This window comes from Erinaceus europaeus, chromosome 4 (assembly GCF_950295315.1).
Source record: "Erinaceus europaeus chromosome 4, mEriEur2.1, whole genome shotgun sequence".
NCBI lineage: Eukaryota > Metazoa > Chordata > Mammalia > Eulipotyphla > Erinaceidae > Erinaceus > Erinaceus europaeus.
Genome location: NC_080165.1, coordinates 78,564,252 through 78,577,544, shown reverse-complemented (window position 1 = coordinate 78,577,544; position 13,293 = coordinate 78,564,252).

Genomic DNA, 13,293 nt, shown 5'->3' with positions numbered 1-13,293 from the left:
TGGCCAACATTCCCCATCGAGACAGACATGCAGCGTTTCATCCCTTGACATTTTCTTCTGTGGTCAGCTACTTTGGACTGACACCTCCATCGGACTTACTGGTACATGCTGCTGTGTTTCTCAAAGACTAACTTCAGCCAATTGCCTTGAGACTTTATAGACCATGTCCCATCACCTGCAGGCTCTTCCCCCAGAGACAGAAAACTCCCCCTCCTTATTAGGTTATGCCCACAGAGGTAGAAAACGCCCTCTGAGGCAAGAGATGCCCCCAGAGGCATGAAGCGCTCCCAGAGGCAATAAATGCCCTTTTGCCTGCTAGGCCTTACCCTTTGAAGAAAGAAACATTCCCCTTGGCATCACACTGGTTATTGCTGCTCGCCTATTTTGTTTTCCATGTCTTATGCCAGTTCTTTTGAAAAAGCCTGTATGATATAGGTTTCTGTTCACCCCACAATCCTGATACTATGGCCATTAGTTATAAAGAAAGGGGGAATTTTTGGTATGCTTCTAAAAACCCCTTCTGTTTCATTTGGTTTAAATCCCCCCTGCTTAACACTGCATTCTATTTACATAACACTGTATTCTATTTACATAACCTCTGTTAACAAGCACCACTCTCCCTTCAGGGCATTAGTGGTTTAGTGGTAGAATTCTCACCTGCTCTACCCCCTCTCCTTGTCACACCCTGATCCTCTCCTTGTCATACCCAGTCACTTTTCTCTCCACCCTCTCTGTGTTGCATCCTGTTCCCACCCTACTGGGCTAGTATATTTATAAGGACAAGATTGTTTGTAGTAGTTTAGTTTTAGCCTAGCTTGGTATAGATTGTGCTGCATCCTGCATGAATAAAGAGATACTGCGTACAACCCAGCCGTGAGTCCCGCGACGTCTGCTACCCGCCCATGAAGCCAGCCCAGAGAAAACATCTGTTTCTCGTCAATGAAGCTCAACCCGACACCTCAAAGAATGGGAGATTTTTACATGCCATACATCAGACAAGAAACTAATCAACAAAATATATAAAGAGTTCAGCAAACTTAGCACCAAAAAAGCAAATGACCCCATCCAAAAATGGGGAGAGGATATGAACAAAACATTCACTACAGAGGAGATCCAAAAGGCTAACAAACATATGAAAAATTGCTCTAGGTCACTGATTGTCAGAGAAATGCAAATTAAGACAACATTGAGATAGCATCTCACTCCTGTAAGAATGGCATACATCAAAAAGGACAGCAGCAACAAATGCTGGAGAGGATGTGGGGACAGAGGAACCCTTTTTCATTGCTGGCGGGAATGTAAATTGGTACAGCCTCTGTGGAGAGCAGTCTGGAAAACTCTCAGAAGGCTAGACATGGACCTTCCATATGATCCAGTAATTCCTCTCCTGGGGTTATACCCCAAGGACTCCATAACACCCAACCAGAAAGAGGTGTGTACTCCTATGTTCATAGCAGCACAATTCATAATAGCTAAAACCTGGAAGCAACCCAGGTGCCCAACAACAGATGAGTGGCTGAGAAAGCTGTGGTATATATACACAATGGAATACTATGCAGCTATCAAGAACAATGAACCCACCTTCTCTGACCCATCTTGGACAGAGCTAGAAGGAATTATGTTAAGAGAGATAAGTCAGAAAGATAAAGATGAGTATGGAATGATTCCACTCATCATCAGAAGTTGATAAATAAGATCTGAAAGGGAAACTCAAATCAGGATATGACTAAATTGAAAGTAGGGCACCAAAGTAAAAACCCTGTGGTGAGGGGGAGAGTGGACATGGGACTTCCTGGGCTGGTGGGGGGTGGGGTTGGGGGTGGGGGTAGGTGGGTGGCATGGGACACAGTCTTTTGGTGGTGGGAATGTTGTTCATGTACACTCCTAGTAAAGTGTAGTCATATAAATCACTGGTTAATTAATATGTGAGGGGAAAATTAATTGTATGTCTTGACGTTTTTTAAAACACAGACTGAGTCTTCTTAATATATAGGCTGTGTATTTGGTAAGTGGACTCTCTCAAAAGCCTAGACCAAGTAGATCAGAGACAACCAGTGGCACAGCTATTTACAAGATATTGGGTACTATGCAGCAAACCCTAATAAAAGGACTTTTCAAAGTTAACCCAATTACCAAATAATGTGATGATAACAATAACCATCCATTGGATGCATTGGATCGACCTTCTCATGGTGCATCCCATGAGTACCCATTCATTGGGGAAATTGAGGATCCTTCCTAGCCGACTGAATCCACATGGATCCCAGTCACTTTCAAAGCCAGCAACAAGCAGCTCCTGACAGCTTTCAACCTGACGCTGTTGACTGGCTACGGAAGAAGGGCAAACGCTAGAAGAAGAACCATCCATTGTCTTTTTGAACCCTAAGAGAAGGAACCTCACATCTCCACTATAGAGCCTATATTTCCCCCAGTCCTGGAACCTTAGGATAGGGCCCACTTTCCTGCATGCCTCTCCCAATCCATATCAAATAATATTGCATCTGTGGATTGCAACCTAATCAACTCAATGATTGTCACCTCAACATGCTTCAGCTCAGACTGTGTCCAGAGATTTCAGGTGTGGAATGACAACCCTTCAGCTTCATTACTCGGGTGAGACCTTTCCTTTCATAGCATTCTCTAATGCCATCCCAGGAGGATGAATTTCTAACAAAGTCCCATAACCTAGATGTACACCAGGTTCTGTGAGAGAGAACATATGTTCACATGTATCCATAAACAAGTGCAAAATATATACCTGAAAGCAGAAGTACACTAGAGTTTGCAGTGAGTACCGCACCAACACTTCCTCTCCACTATTCCAAGTTTTGGGTCCATGATTGCTCAACAATTTGTTTGGCTTTGTACGTTAACTCTCTTTTCAGCCACCAGGTTTCAGATGCCATCAGGATGCCGGCCAGGCTTCCCTGGACTGAAGACCCCACCAATGTGTCCTGGAGCTCCGCTTCCCCAGAGACCCACCCTACTAGGGAAAGGGAGAGGCACACTGGGAGTATGTATCTACCAGTCAACGTCCATGTTCAGCGGGGAAACAATTACAGAAGCCAGACCTTCCACCTTCTGCAACCCACAAGGACCCTGGGTCCATGCTCCCAGAGGGATAGAGAATGGGAAAGCTATCAGGGGAGGGGAGGGGATATGGAGATTGGGTGGTGGCAATTGTGTGGAGTTGTACCCCTTCTACCCTATGGTTTTGTTAATTTATCCTTTCATAAATAAAAAATAAATAAATAAATAAATAGTTTCTACTTAGACCTGTATACCCTCCTCACTTACTTCCTATTACTATTCCCTAATCTTATCAAGCAAGGTAAGGACTACAAAAGTTGAATAAGTGCAAGAGACTGTCATACTTCAATGATGACTCTTAGTCACTATCAGGCCACCCCATCAGCTGGGGCCCTAGTTGGGGAGTCCTGGGATTCCCACACAGACTTGATGGGCCTAGACCTCAATTAGATCCCTCTCTCTATTGTCACTGGTCATCTCTTTCAGGAACAACATAATGGATTCCTTTGTGGTTCTCATAGGACCTTGCCCTTAGTATGGATCAACAATGGTAAAGAATGTTCCATCCTCTGAAGGGAGGTTAGATAACATACTCTATCTACCACCTGAGGAAGATGGTGCAACTTGGAATGTTCCTGTTCATGACCACAGAATGCAAGTTTGGACCTAGAGGGATGCAAAGGTTACATAGATTCCTATGCTGAATATAGACCCCAGATCTAATCGATGGGGTTTACAGTCAACAATATTTATATACCTTTTCCATATATGGGAGCTTCTCTCTTCCCTGATCCAGCTTTCTAGCCCTTTTTCCCAGCCATGACATCATCCACACAGACAATAACTTCGGTCCAAGTGCATATCAGCTGTCAAGTTCAGGCAAAAACTAATAAAGTCATAGGCCTTTTGGAGTGTACCTGAAATAGATCTACTATCCATTTCTAAAATGGATACCCCAAATATTCATCTGCCATATCCTTGGCTTTAGGTTCATTATTAATCAACTATTAGTTTGGCTTTGTATGTTAACTCTCCTTTAAATCACCAGGTTCCAGATGTTAACATGATGCCAACAGGACTTCCCTGGGCAGACGACCCCACCAATATGTCCTGGAGCCCCACTTCCCCAGAGACCTGCCCCACTAGGGAAAGAGAGAGACAGGCTGGGAGTATGGATCTACCTGCCAATGCCCATGTTCAGTGGGGAAGCAATTACAGAAGCCAGACCTTCCACCTTCTGCACCCCATAACAGTCCTTGGCTCATACTCCCAGAGGGTTAAAGAGTAGGAAACCTATCAGGGGAAGTGATGGGATATGGAGTTCTGGTGGTGGGAATTGTCCTCCTCTTATTCTATGGTCTTGTCAGTGTTGCCATTTTATAAAAATAAATTTATTATTTTTTTAAATTTCTGCTCTAATATTTGGATATTTTATTTATTTTTATTTGACTTTGGTTTGTGGTGTTGGGTGGTGGTCTAGTTTCACTTCTCTACATGTGGTTGTTCACTTTTCCCAGCACCATTTGTTGAAGAGACATCCTTAACCCCATTGAATTGTTTTGGACCCTTTGTCATATATTAAGTGGTTATGTATGTGTAAGCTCATTTCTGTGATCTCAGTTATGCTCCACTGATCTAAGTATCTATTTTTATTCTAGTACCACACTGTTTTAATTACTATTGCTTTGCAGTATAAACTGAGATTGGAGAACATGCTATTCCACATTTTCTTTTTCTTTTTTTTGACTATTAGTTCAATATCCTTGAAAAAATGCCATTGAGATTTCTATAGGAATTTTAAAAATACATTTTCCAATATCCAGTGAAATTTATGTGAAAATATATGTTATATATTCCTCAATAAGCTAGATGGCCCATGCATTCACTCATAAGGTAGACTGGCAACTAAGATCAGAGCTGCTAAGTATAGAGAAGATAACAAAATAAATTTCAAAAAAACATAAATTAAAATTAAATTTGGTATAATGTTGGCCAAAGATATCATCTATTAGAAGAATAAATTTCTTTATTTTTTAAATTTATTTTATTTTGTTTTTCTTGCCTCCAGGGTTATCACTGGGGCTTGGTGCCTGCACTATGAATCCACTGCTCCTGGAGGCTATTTTTCCCCTTTTGTTGCCCTTGTTTATCATTGTTGTTGTTATTATCATTGTTGTCATTGCTGTTGGATAGAACAGAGAGAAATTGAGAGAGGAGGGGAAGACAGGGAGAGAAAGATAGACACCTGTTTCACCACTTGTGAAGTGACCCCCCTGCAGGTGGGGAGCCAGAGGATCCAACTGGGATCCTTATTCCTGTCCTTGTGCTTCACCATGTGTATTTTGCTTGCTAAGCTACAGCCCAGCCCCCAAGAATGAATTTCTTTAGTAAAGGCATGGGCCCTTTGGAATATACCTAAAATAGATCTACTAGTCTTTTCCAAAATGGAGACTCCAAATCTCATCTGCTTTATTCTTGCCTTTAGGTTCCTGATTAATAAACAATTTGTTCTGCTTTGTATCTTAATGTTTTTTTCAGTCCCCAAGTTGCAGATGCTACCATGATGACAACGGACCTCCCTGGGCATATGACCTGACCAATGTGTCCCACCTTTCCAGAGTCCTGCCCCACTAGGAAAACAGAGACATGCTGCGAGCAAGTATCAAGTTGCCAACACTCATGTTCAGTGGAGAAGCAATTACAGAAGCCAGACCTTCCACCTTCTGCACCACATGATAATCCTGGGTCCACACTCCTAGAGAGATAAAGAATAGGAAAGCTTTCAATTTGGGGCTGTGGTGGGATATGGAATTCTGGTGGTGGCAGTTCTGTGAAATTGTACTCCTCTTATTCTATGGTCCTGTCTATATTTTTATTTTATAAGTAAAAAATGAAGAACAAATTTTTCATATTTTCTTGATTAGCATTTAAAAAAGTTGTTAAATAAATGTAGTCCAAAGTGACTTAATCATATATTTCACTGTTGAAATAGTAATATGCACAATTTCTCTTTTATAGAGTAATTGCTATTAAAGCAAAACATGATTTTGTTCTTTTGTGTTTTTTGATATTTATTTTATTTGTTCCCTTTTGTTGCCCTGTTGATTTTATTGTTGTAGTTATTATTGTTGTTGTTGTCGTTATTGGATAGGACAGAGAGAAATGGAGAGAAGAGGGGAAGGCAGAGAGGGGGAGAGATAGACACCTGCAGACCTGCTTCATTGCCTGTGAAGCAACACCCCTTCAGGTGGGGGGCTGGAACCGGGATCCTTACACCATTCCTTGTACTTTGCGCCACAAGAGCTTAAACCGCTGCGCTACAGCCAGACTCCCTCTTTTCTGTTTTTATGTTGATATTTATCCATTTATTTCATGTAAGTGAGAAGGAAGAGAGAGAGAAAAACAGAATACCACTGTATTCTATCATATACTATGTTAGAAATAGAACCTGGACCTCAAGTGTCAAGGTTCTGTGAGTAGCCTGCTAAACCATCTTCCTTGTTATCTTTTGATGCTTTCTAGAAGAATATTTTATGAAAGTTTCCCTAAAATTGCTTCTAACTACTATGACTTCGATTTTTCTCTTGCATAATAAGAGTTTTGATCTTTCACAAGACTGTCCTTCAAAGAGGGACTGTGAAAGTATATTCTTCTAAAGCAATGCAGAGTTCACAAAAGAGTAATAATGAAGCTCTGACAGTTTGTTTTGAATAGGTACTTGAAGCACTGAAACGATGGGTCAGGTCAGAACTTCATTAGCTCCAAAAATAAGTTCACACCCTATTCATGAGCATGTGTTTGGAAAAGTACTTCTTATACAAACAAATATAAATTGCAAAATAAAACATGCCAAATTGGGAGATTAAGCAAAGGATATCTTTTCTATATTTTCATTAGAATGATAGACATCTGTAAAGACTGTATTGAAAATAACCACATGCAATGATGCATTACAAGTATTATTAAGGTTTATTTATTTTTTAATCCATTTATTTTTAAATTTTTATTTATAAAAAGGAAACACTGACAAAACCATAAAATAAGAGAGGTACAAGTCCACACAATTCCCATCACCAGAACTCCATATCCCATCCCCTCCCCTGATAGCTTTCCTATTCTTTCACCCTCTGGGAGTATGGACCTAAGATTAATATTAAGGGGTGCAGAAGGTGAACATGGGTGTTGGCAGGTCAATCCATACTCCTAGCCTGTCTTTCTCTTTACTTAGTGTGGCAGGGCTCTGGGGAATCAGGGCTCCAGGACACATTGGTGGAGTTGTCTGCTCAGGGAAGTCTAGTTTGCATAATGGTAGCATCTGGAACCTGGTGTCTGAAAAAAGAGTTAATATTATTTTAAATATGTGTTACATAAAGATATATATATATCTTTAAAGAAAAATATACATTTTGCTAATTTGTATAATTTATAGTTGAAAATTAATGTTTACCTTATGTTGTATGCAACAACTCATTTCCAAAATATTTTCTCCTAATATCACTTCAGTGTAGTAAAATAGAAATGATTTAATAATTAAAATATATATTTAAAGAACTGGACACAGTTAACACTTACTGATCTAGCAATTCATATATTCAGTTTGCTTATCAATGAAATGGTAGTACGGCTGTTAAATGTTTTCATTAGTGTTATTATTTACATAAATTGAAACCATAGATTTAAGTTGTATAATACATCTCTCTATAAAGCACTTTACACTTAGTTTCATTTCTTTTCTACCATTCATTAGTGACCATTACGAAGACATAATAATAACAATGGCAATAACAATATCATTAAAGATTTATGAGACATTGCTATATGCCATGTATACTTTTAAATTTTACAACATTTAATTCCTTCTTAAGGGAGACAGGGCAGTGGTACACCTGGTAGAATGTCCATGTGACAATTTATGAGAACCTGGGCACAGGTCCTAATTCCTGACCTATGGGGGAAATCTTCACAAATAGTGAAGCTGTTCTACAGGTTTATTTTCTTTCTTTCGCTCCTCTAACAATGTCTCTCTGTGTCTAGCCAACAAACAATTTGGAATAATAATTAGTTCCTAAGGACATAGATATACACCCAACAGTAGTATATATTTTTATTTTTAGTAAAAATTAAGACACAAATGGTTAAATAAAAAAAAAAGCTTTGTGAAGTTTAGAATTAGTCTTAAAACATCCAATATATCCCAAACTATTTCTGAAAAGACAGTAAACTATTTAGTAGTGTTATGTAATTTTCAATTAATATATTTACTTATCATTTTATTTAGCTAGGATATTTTGGAGAGCATGAGCCACTAAAAGCTTCATGAAATTCTAATTTTCTTGTAATTTTATATAGTTTTATAAATGTATCAATAGAAGGCCCAATGTATGAACAGAGTCTCCCAATATAATGGAGGAAACTTCCATGCTGTACTATCTTTTCTTCCCCCCAGTCCTTTCTATCTAGAAAAAAAAAATGTTGGTTCAGAGTGGTGAAATATTGCTGGCCACAAAAATGAATATATTTATATTTCCTATAGAAAATATATAATATTTAGTGTTTATTTTTATACATGTAGTATTTTCATTAACATAAACATCACAATAATTTAACTTTGAAAATGTTTAATAAATGTTTCAGTAATTTGGGTACCTAATATTTAGAAAGTTTTCATAGCGACACATGTGGGATTGTTTCAAAATTATTAATGAATTATTCTCTTTTTAATTTATTTTTTTTCTAATTGGGTAGAGACGGAAATTGAGAGGGAAAGGTGAGATAGATAAGTAGAGAGACAGAGAGACACTTGCAGCTCTGCTTCACCACTTGCAAAGCTTCCCCCTGCAGGTGGGGACCAGGGGCTCAAACCTGCGTCCTTGAGCACTGTAAGGTGTGCAGTCAACCAGGTGCACCACCACCTGGCCCTGGAACAACAGATTTTCTATATAAACCCATGTATTACACTTCATAAAAGGCATGTTTCCCAATATTTCAAAAGATTAATTTAACATTCAATATAAAAGTATTCAAAGATATTAATTCTTTTTTTCTTAATTTTAATTAGTGGTTTAATATTGACTTACAAACTTGTAAGATAATAGGGGATATAATGCCATACCATTCCAATGACCAGAGTTCTGTGCGTTGGAAACTTTGTTACTGTATATCTCTGTGGGAGTACGCACCAGAATTCTTTTGGGGGTGAAAAAGGTGGGAGTTCTAGCTTCTGTATTGCTTCTCCACTGGACACAAGTATTAGGCGGTCAACCCATAACCCCAGTTAATTCCTTTCTTTCCCTAGTGTGGTAGAGCTCTGGAGAGGTGAGGTTCCAGGAAGGATTGATGAGGCCATCTGCCCAAGAAAGTAAGATGGAATCATAATAGCTCAAAGATAGTAATTCTTAACAGATTCTGAAAATAAATTCTATATACTATGTGCACTTAATGTGGTGCACCACTCCCCTGACCTCAGACTTTGTTTTTCATCACAAGCTCAAGTCCCGTGTCCGTTATTACCTAAGAGGTGCAAATCACAACTGTGTCAGCAGGGCTTTGCCAGCCAAGATAGGGTAAAAGAGCAGATGCAGTGTAGATCACTGTAGAGATCACTCTCAGCTCTGACCTTGTTAAAGGGATGTCAGTAAGTTAACTGATATATGATAAAAGTGAATTTTATGAGTTTGCATCTGTTAGAGTTTTTGTCAGGGGATGGAGGGGGTGGGGGATAATGGTTTACTGTACAGTAGTTAACACAAAGGGCACAATCTCTCATCTCCTCTTGATGGAGTCTGAGAGACACTGGCTCCCCCAACCTAGGACCCAGTCCCCACCATATATCAGGATCTCAGTGTCACTTCATTTCAACCCATTACCCTCTCTCCCTGGAATCCTTTCCTTTGGTACAATACACCATAACCAGTCTGTTTCACCTTATGTTTTCTTCCACTGTAGAGTCAGATAGATAATATCTGTGAGTCAAATAATTCCTTGTTGGTCTTTCTCATTCTGCTTCTTTCACTCACTCATAATGATAACTTTCAATTATAACCAAGATATTCCAAAAGAGATGACTTCATTATGTTTTTAGATCTACAAAGTATTCAGCTGTCTATATGTACCACAACTTTTTAAACTACTCATCTGCTGTTGGGCATTAGGTTGCATAAATCTTTTTCAGATAGTTGTCTTTGTTTTCTCTAGATATATCCCCAGGAGAGATATTTCTGGTTCATAACGTATGCTCATTTCTAGCATTTAGATGCATATCAAGATTGTTTTCCACAGGGGTTTGACTAACTTACATTACCACCAGCAATGTAGGAGAGTTTCTTTTTTCCCACAAGCTCTCCAATGTATGAAATTCTAATGTGTGAAATTCTCATAAAGTTGTATCTCACTGTTTTTATTTGCATTTCTATGGTCATCAGTGAAATTGAACAGTTTTTCCAGCCTCTGTTTGCCTTTGGATCTCTTTGGAAAAGACTGCATATTTCTTTCTGTGAGGTTGATTAACATTTTATTGTTGATTTTGGTGAGTTATTTATATATTTTGGTTATTAGCCCTCTGTACAATATATGACATATAAAGCTTTTCTCCCACTCTATTGGAGGTCTTTCTGTTTTCAACTATTTTATTTCAAAGAGTACCTGCAAATTTGGTGCTAATTTGTAAACAAAAATTAGATCTTTTAATATGTGAAGTAAGGAGGAATAATCTGATCAATCCCGCCATGAGTTAAAATTTTAATTTATGTTAGCCAGAGATATGACTTAGTGATTTGAATGCAACACTTTCATGTGTGAGACCTCAAGTCTGATTCTTAGCACAGCAGGTCTCATATCTGTCTTTCAGTCTCTATGAAATAAATAATTTTTAAATAGTAATAGCAATGTGTTTTATTACTGCTGTATATTGACCAAAAATCTTTATAGGGTTTATAAAGTGGTAGTTCTAGCTTTTGTAATTGCTTCTCCAGTGGACCTGGGCATCAACAAGTCAATCCACACCACCAGATGTATATATATATATATTAAGTAATTATTTATTTATTTATTCCTTTGTGTTGCCCTTGTTATTTTATTGTTGTAGTTAATGATTGATGTCGTCGTTGTGGGATAGGATAGAGAGAAATGGAGAGAGGAGAGGAAGACAGAGAGGGGGAGAGAAAGATAGACACCTGCAAACCTGCTTTACTGCCTGTGACGTGACTCCCCTGCAGGTGGGGAGCCGGGGGCTTGAATGGGGATCCTTACCCCGTCCTTGCACTTTGTGCCACCCGCACTTAACCCACTAGTGGCACTACCACCCGACTCCTCACCAGCCTGTTTTTATCTTTCCTTTGTGGGATAGGGCTCTGGAAAGGTGAGGTTCCAGGACACCTTGGTGAAGTCCTCTGGCCAGGGAGGTAGGATGGAATCATAGTAGCATCCACACCTTGGCGGCTAAAAAGCCATAAGATAGAAAATAGGGGGAGTCAGGAGGTAGCACAGTGGGTTAAGTGCATGTGGCATAAAGTGTAAGGACCAGCGCAAGAACCAGAGTGAGGATCCCTGTGCAAGGCCCTGGCTCCCCACCTACAGAGGAGTCACTTCATAGGCAGTAAAGCAGGTCTGTAGGTGTCTGTCTTTCTCTCCTCCTCTCTCCATTTCTCTCTGTCCTATCCAATAACGATGGCATCAACAACAATAATAACTACTACAGTAATAAAATCAACAAGGGCAACACAAAGGAAATAAATAAATAAATATTAAAAAAGAAAGTAGGACAAAATGTTTAATAAACAGGAACCGAAAGGTAGGTATATAGCAGATGAGAATAGGGATTTTAGGGTGGAAAGAAGCTAGGAAGTCTATTCTAACTTGAGAGCTAACATGCAATGAATTAAAAATAATCTTGGAAGATGGTGGCAGAGTTGAGAATAGTGCTAGAAAGTTGAATTAGGGCAGATAATAGCTCACAAACTCGAAAAAAATATATAAATACAATAAAATGTTTACCACGTCAGACTGGGCTAGGGTCCATATATATTATTAGCACAGGAGCCAGTGTAAACCTCTTAGTCCTGGTGGGTCAGTCTGAGCTAACAGTCCATGGTCACAGCTGGAGTCATTCTAGGCTGCACCCTACACTACCGCTCCAGGAAGGCTGGTCCTGAAATGAGTGTAACATTTGCATTTTATTTTTTTCCTTTTGCCTCCAGGGTTATCCTTAAGGCTCAGGGCTCGGGACTCGGTTCACTGGTGATGGCATTACAAATCTACTGCTTCTGGCAGTCATTTTTCATTTGTATTGGACAGTACAGAAAGAAATTGAGAGAGGAACAAATGATAGAGTGGGAGAAAGACACGCACCTGCAGGCCCGCTTCCCTGCTTGTGAAGCGACTCCCCCTGCAGGTGGGGAGACAGGGGCTCAAACCTGTAATCCTCCTGCAAGTCCTTGAGCTTAGGACCTAACCAGGTGTGACACTGTCTGCCCCTCTCTCCCACCATTGCATTATTTAAGAGAGTTATAGTTAAGAACTCAGTCCTCTGCACCCTCCAACCCCACCTCCACATCTATACCCACCTGCTATCAGCTAATAATGCTTTTAAATGTATGTCAGTTATTTCTCCTGTTGTTTCCATTTAGATGTTACCTTTTGAGGGTTTTTCCATTGAAGGCTTTTTTTTTTTTTTAGTTGCTTCTGGTGAACTTTATTATGGACACTAAAGAGTCACTTGAAAAACTATATATATATAGATATATCAACAAGACCAATAGGACAAGAGGGGTACAACTCCACACAATTTCCACTACCCCCTTGAAAGCTTCCCTATTCTTTATCCCTCCAGGAGCATGAACCCAGCATCACTATGGGGTGCAAAAGGTGGAAGGTCTGGCTTTTTATTTATTTATTTATTTATTTATTTATTTGATAGAGACAGCCAGAAGTCAAGAGGGAGGGGGTGATAGACAGGGAGAGAAACAGAGAAACACCTGCAGTCCTGCTTTACCACTCGTAAAGCTTTCCCCCTGCAGGTGGGAAAAGAAATACCTTAAACGAAATAAATAAACAAATAGAAAGACATGTAAAAATATCACATGTGCGTGAACTGGAAGAATTAATATTGTTAAAATGATTATGCCTTAAATTTATATACTGATTTAATGTGGTCCCTTATTCCGTCAAAAGAATAGAACAAGAATGATGAAAGATTATCTGGTGCTGGAAAATGCCCAGGATTTCTAAAATAATCCTGAGAAAAAAAAGAACTAGAATGAGAGCATC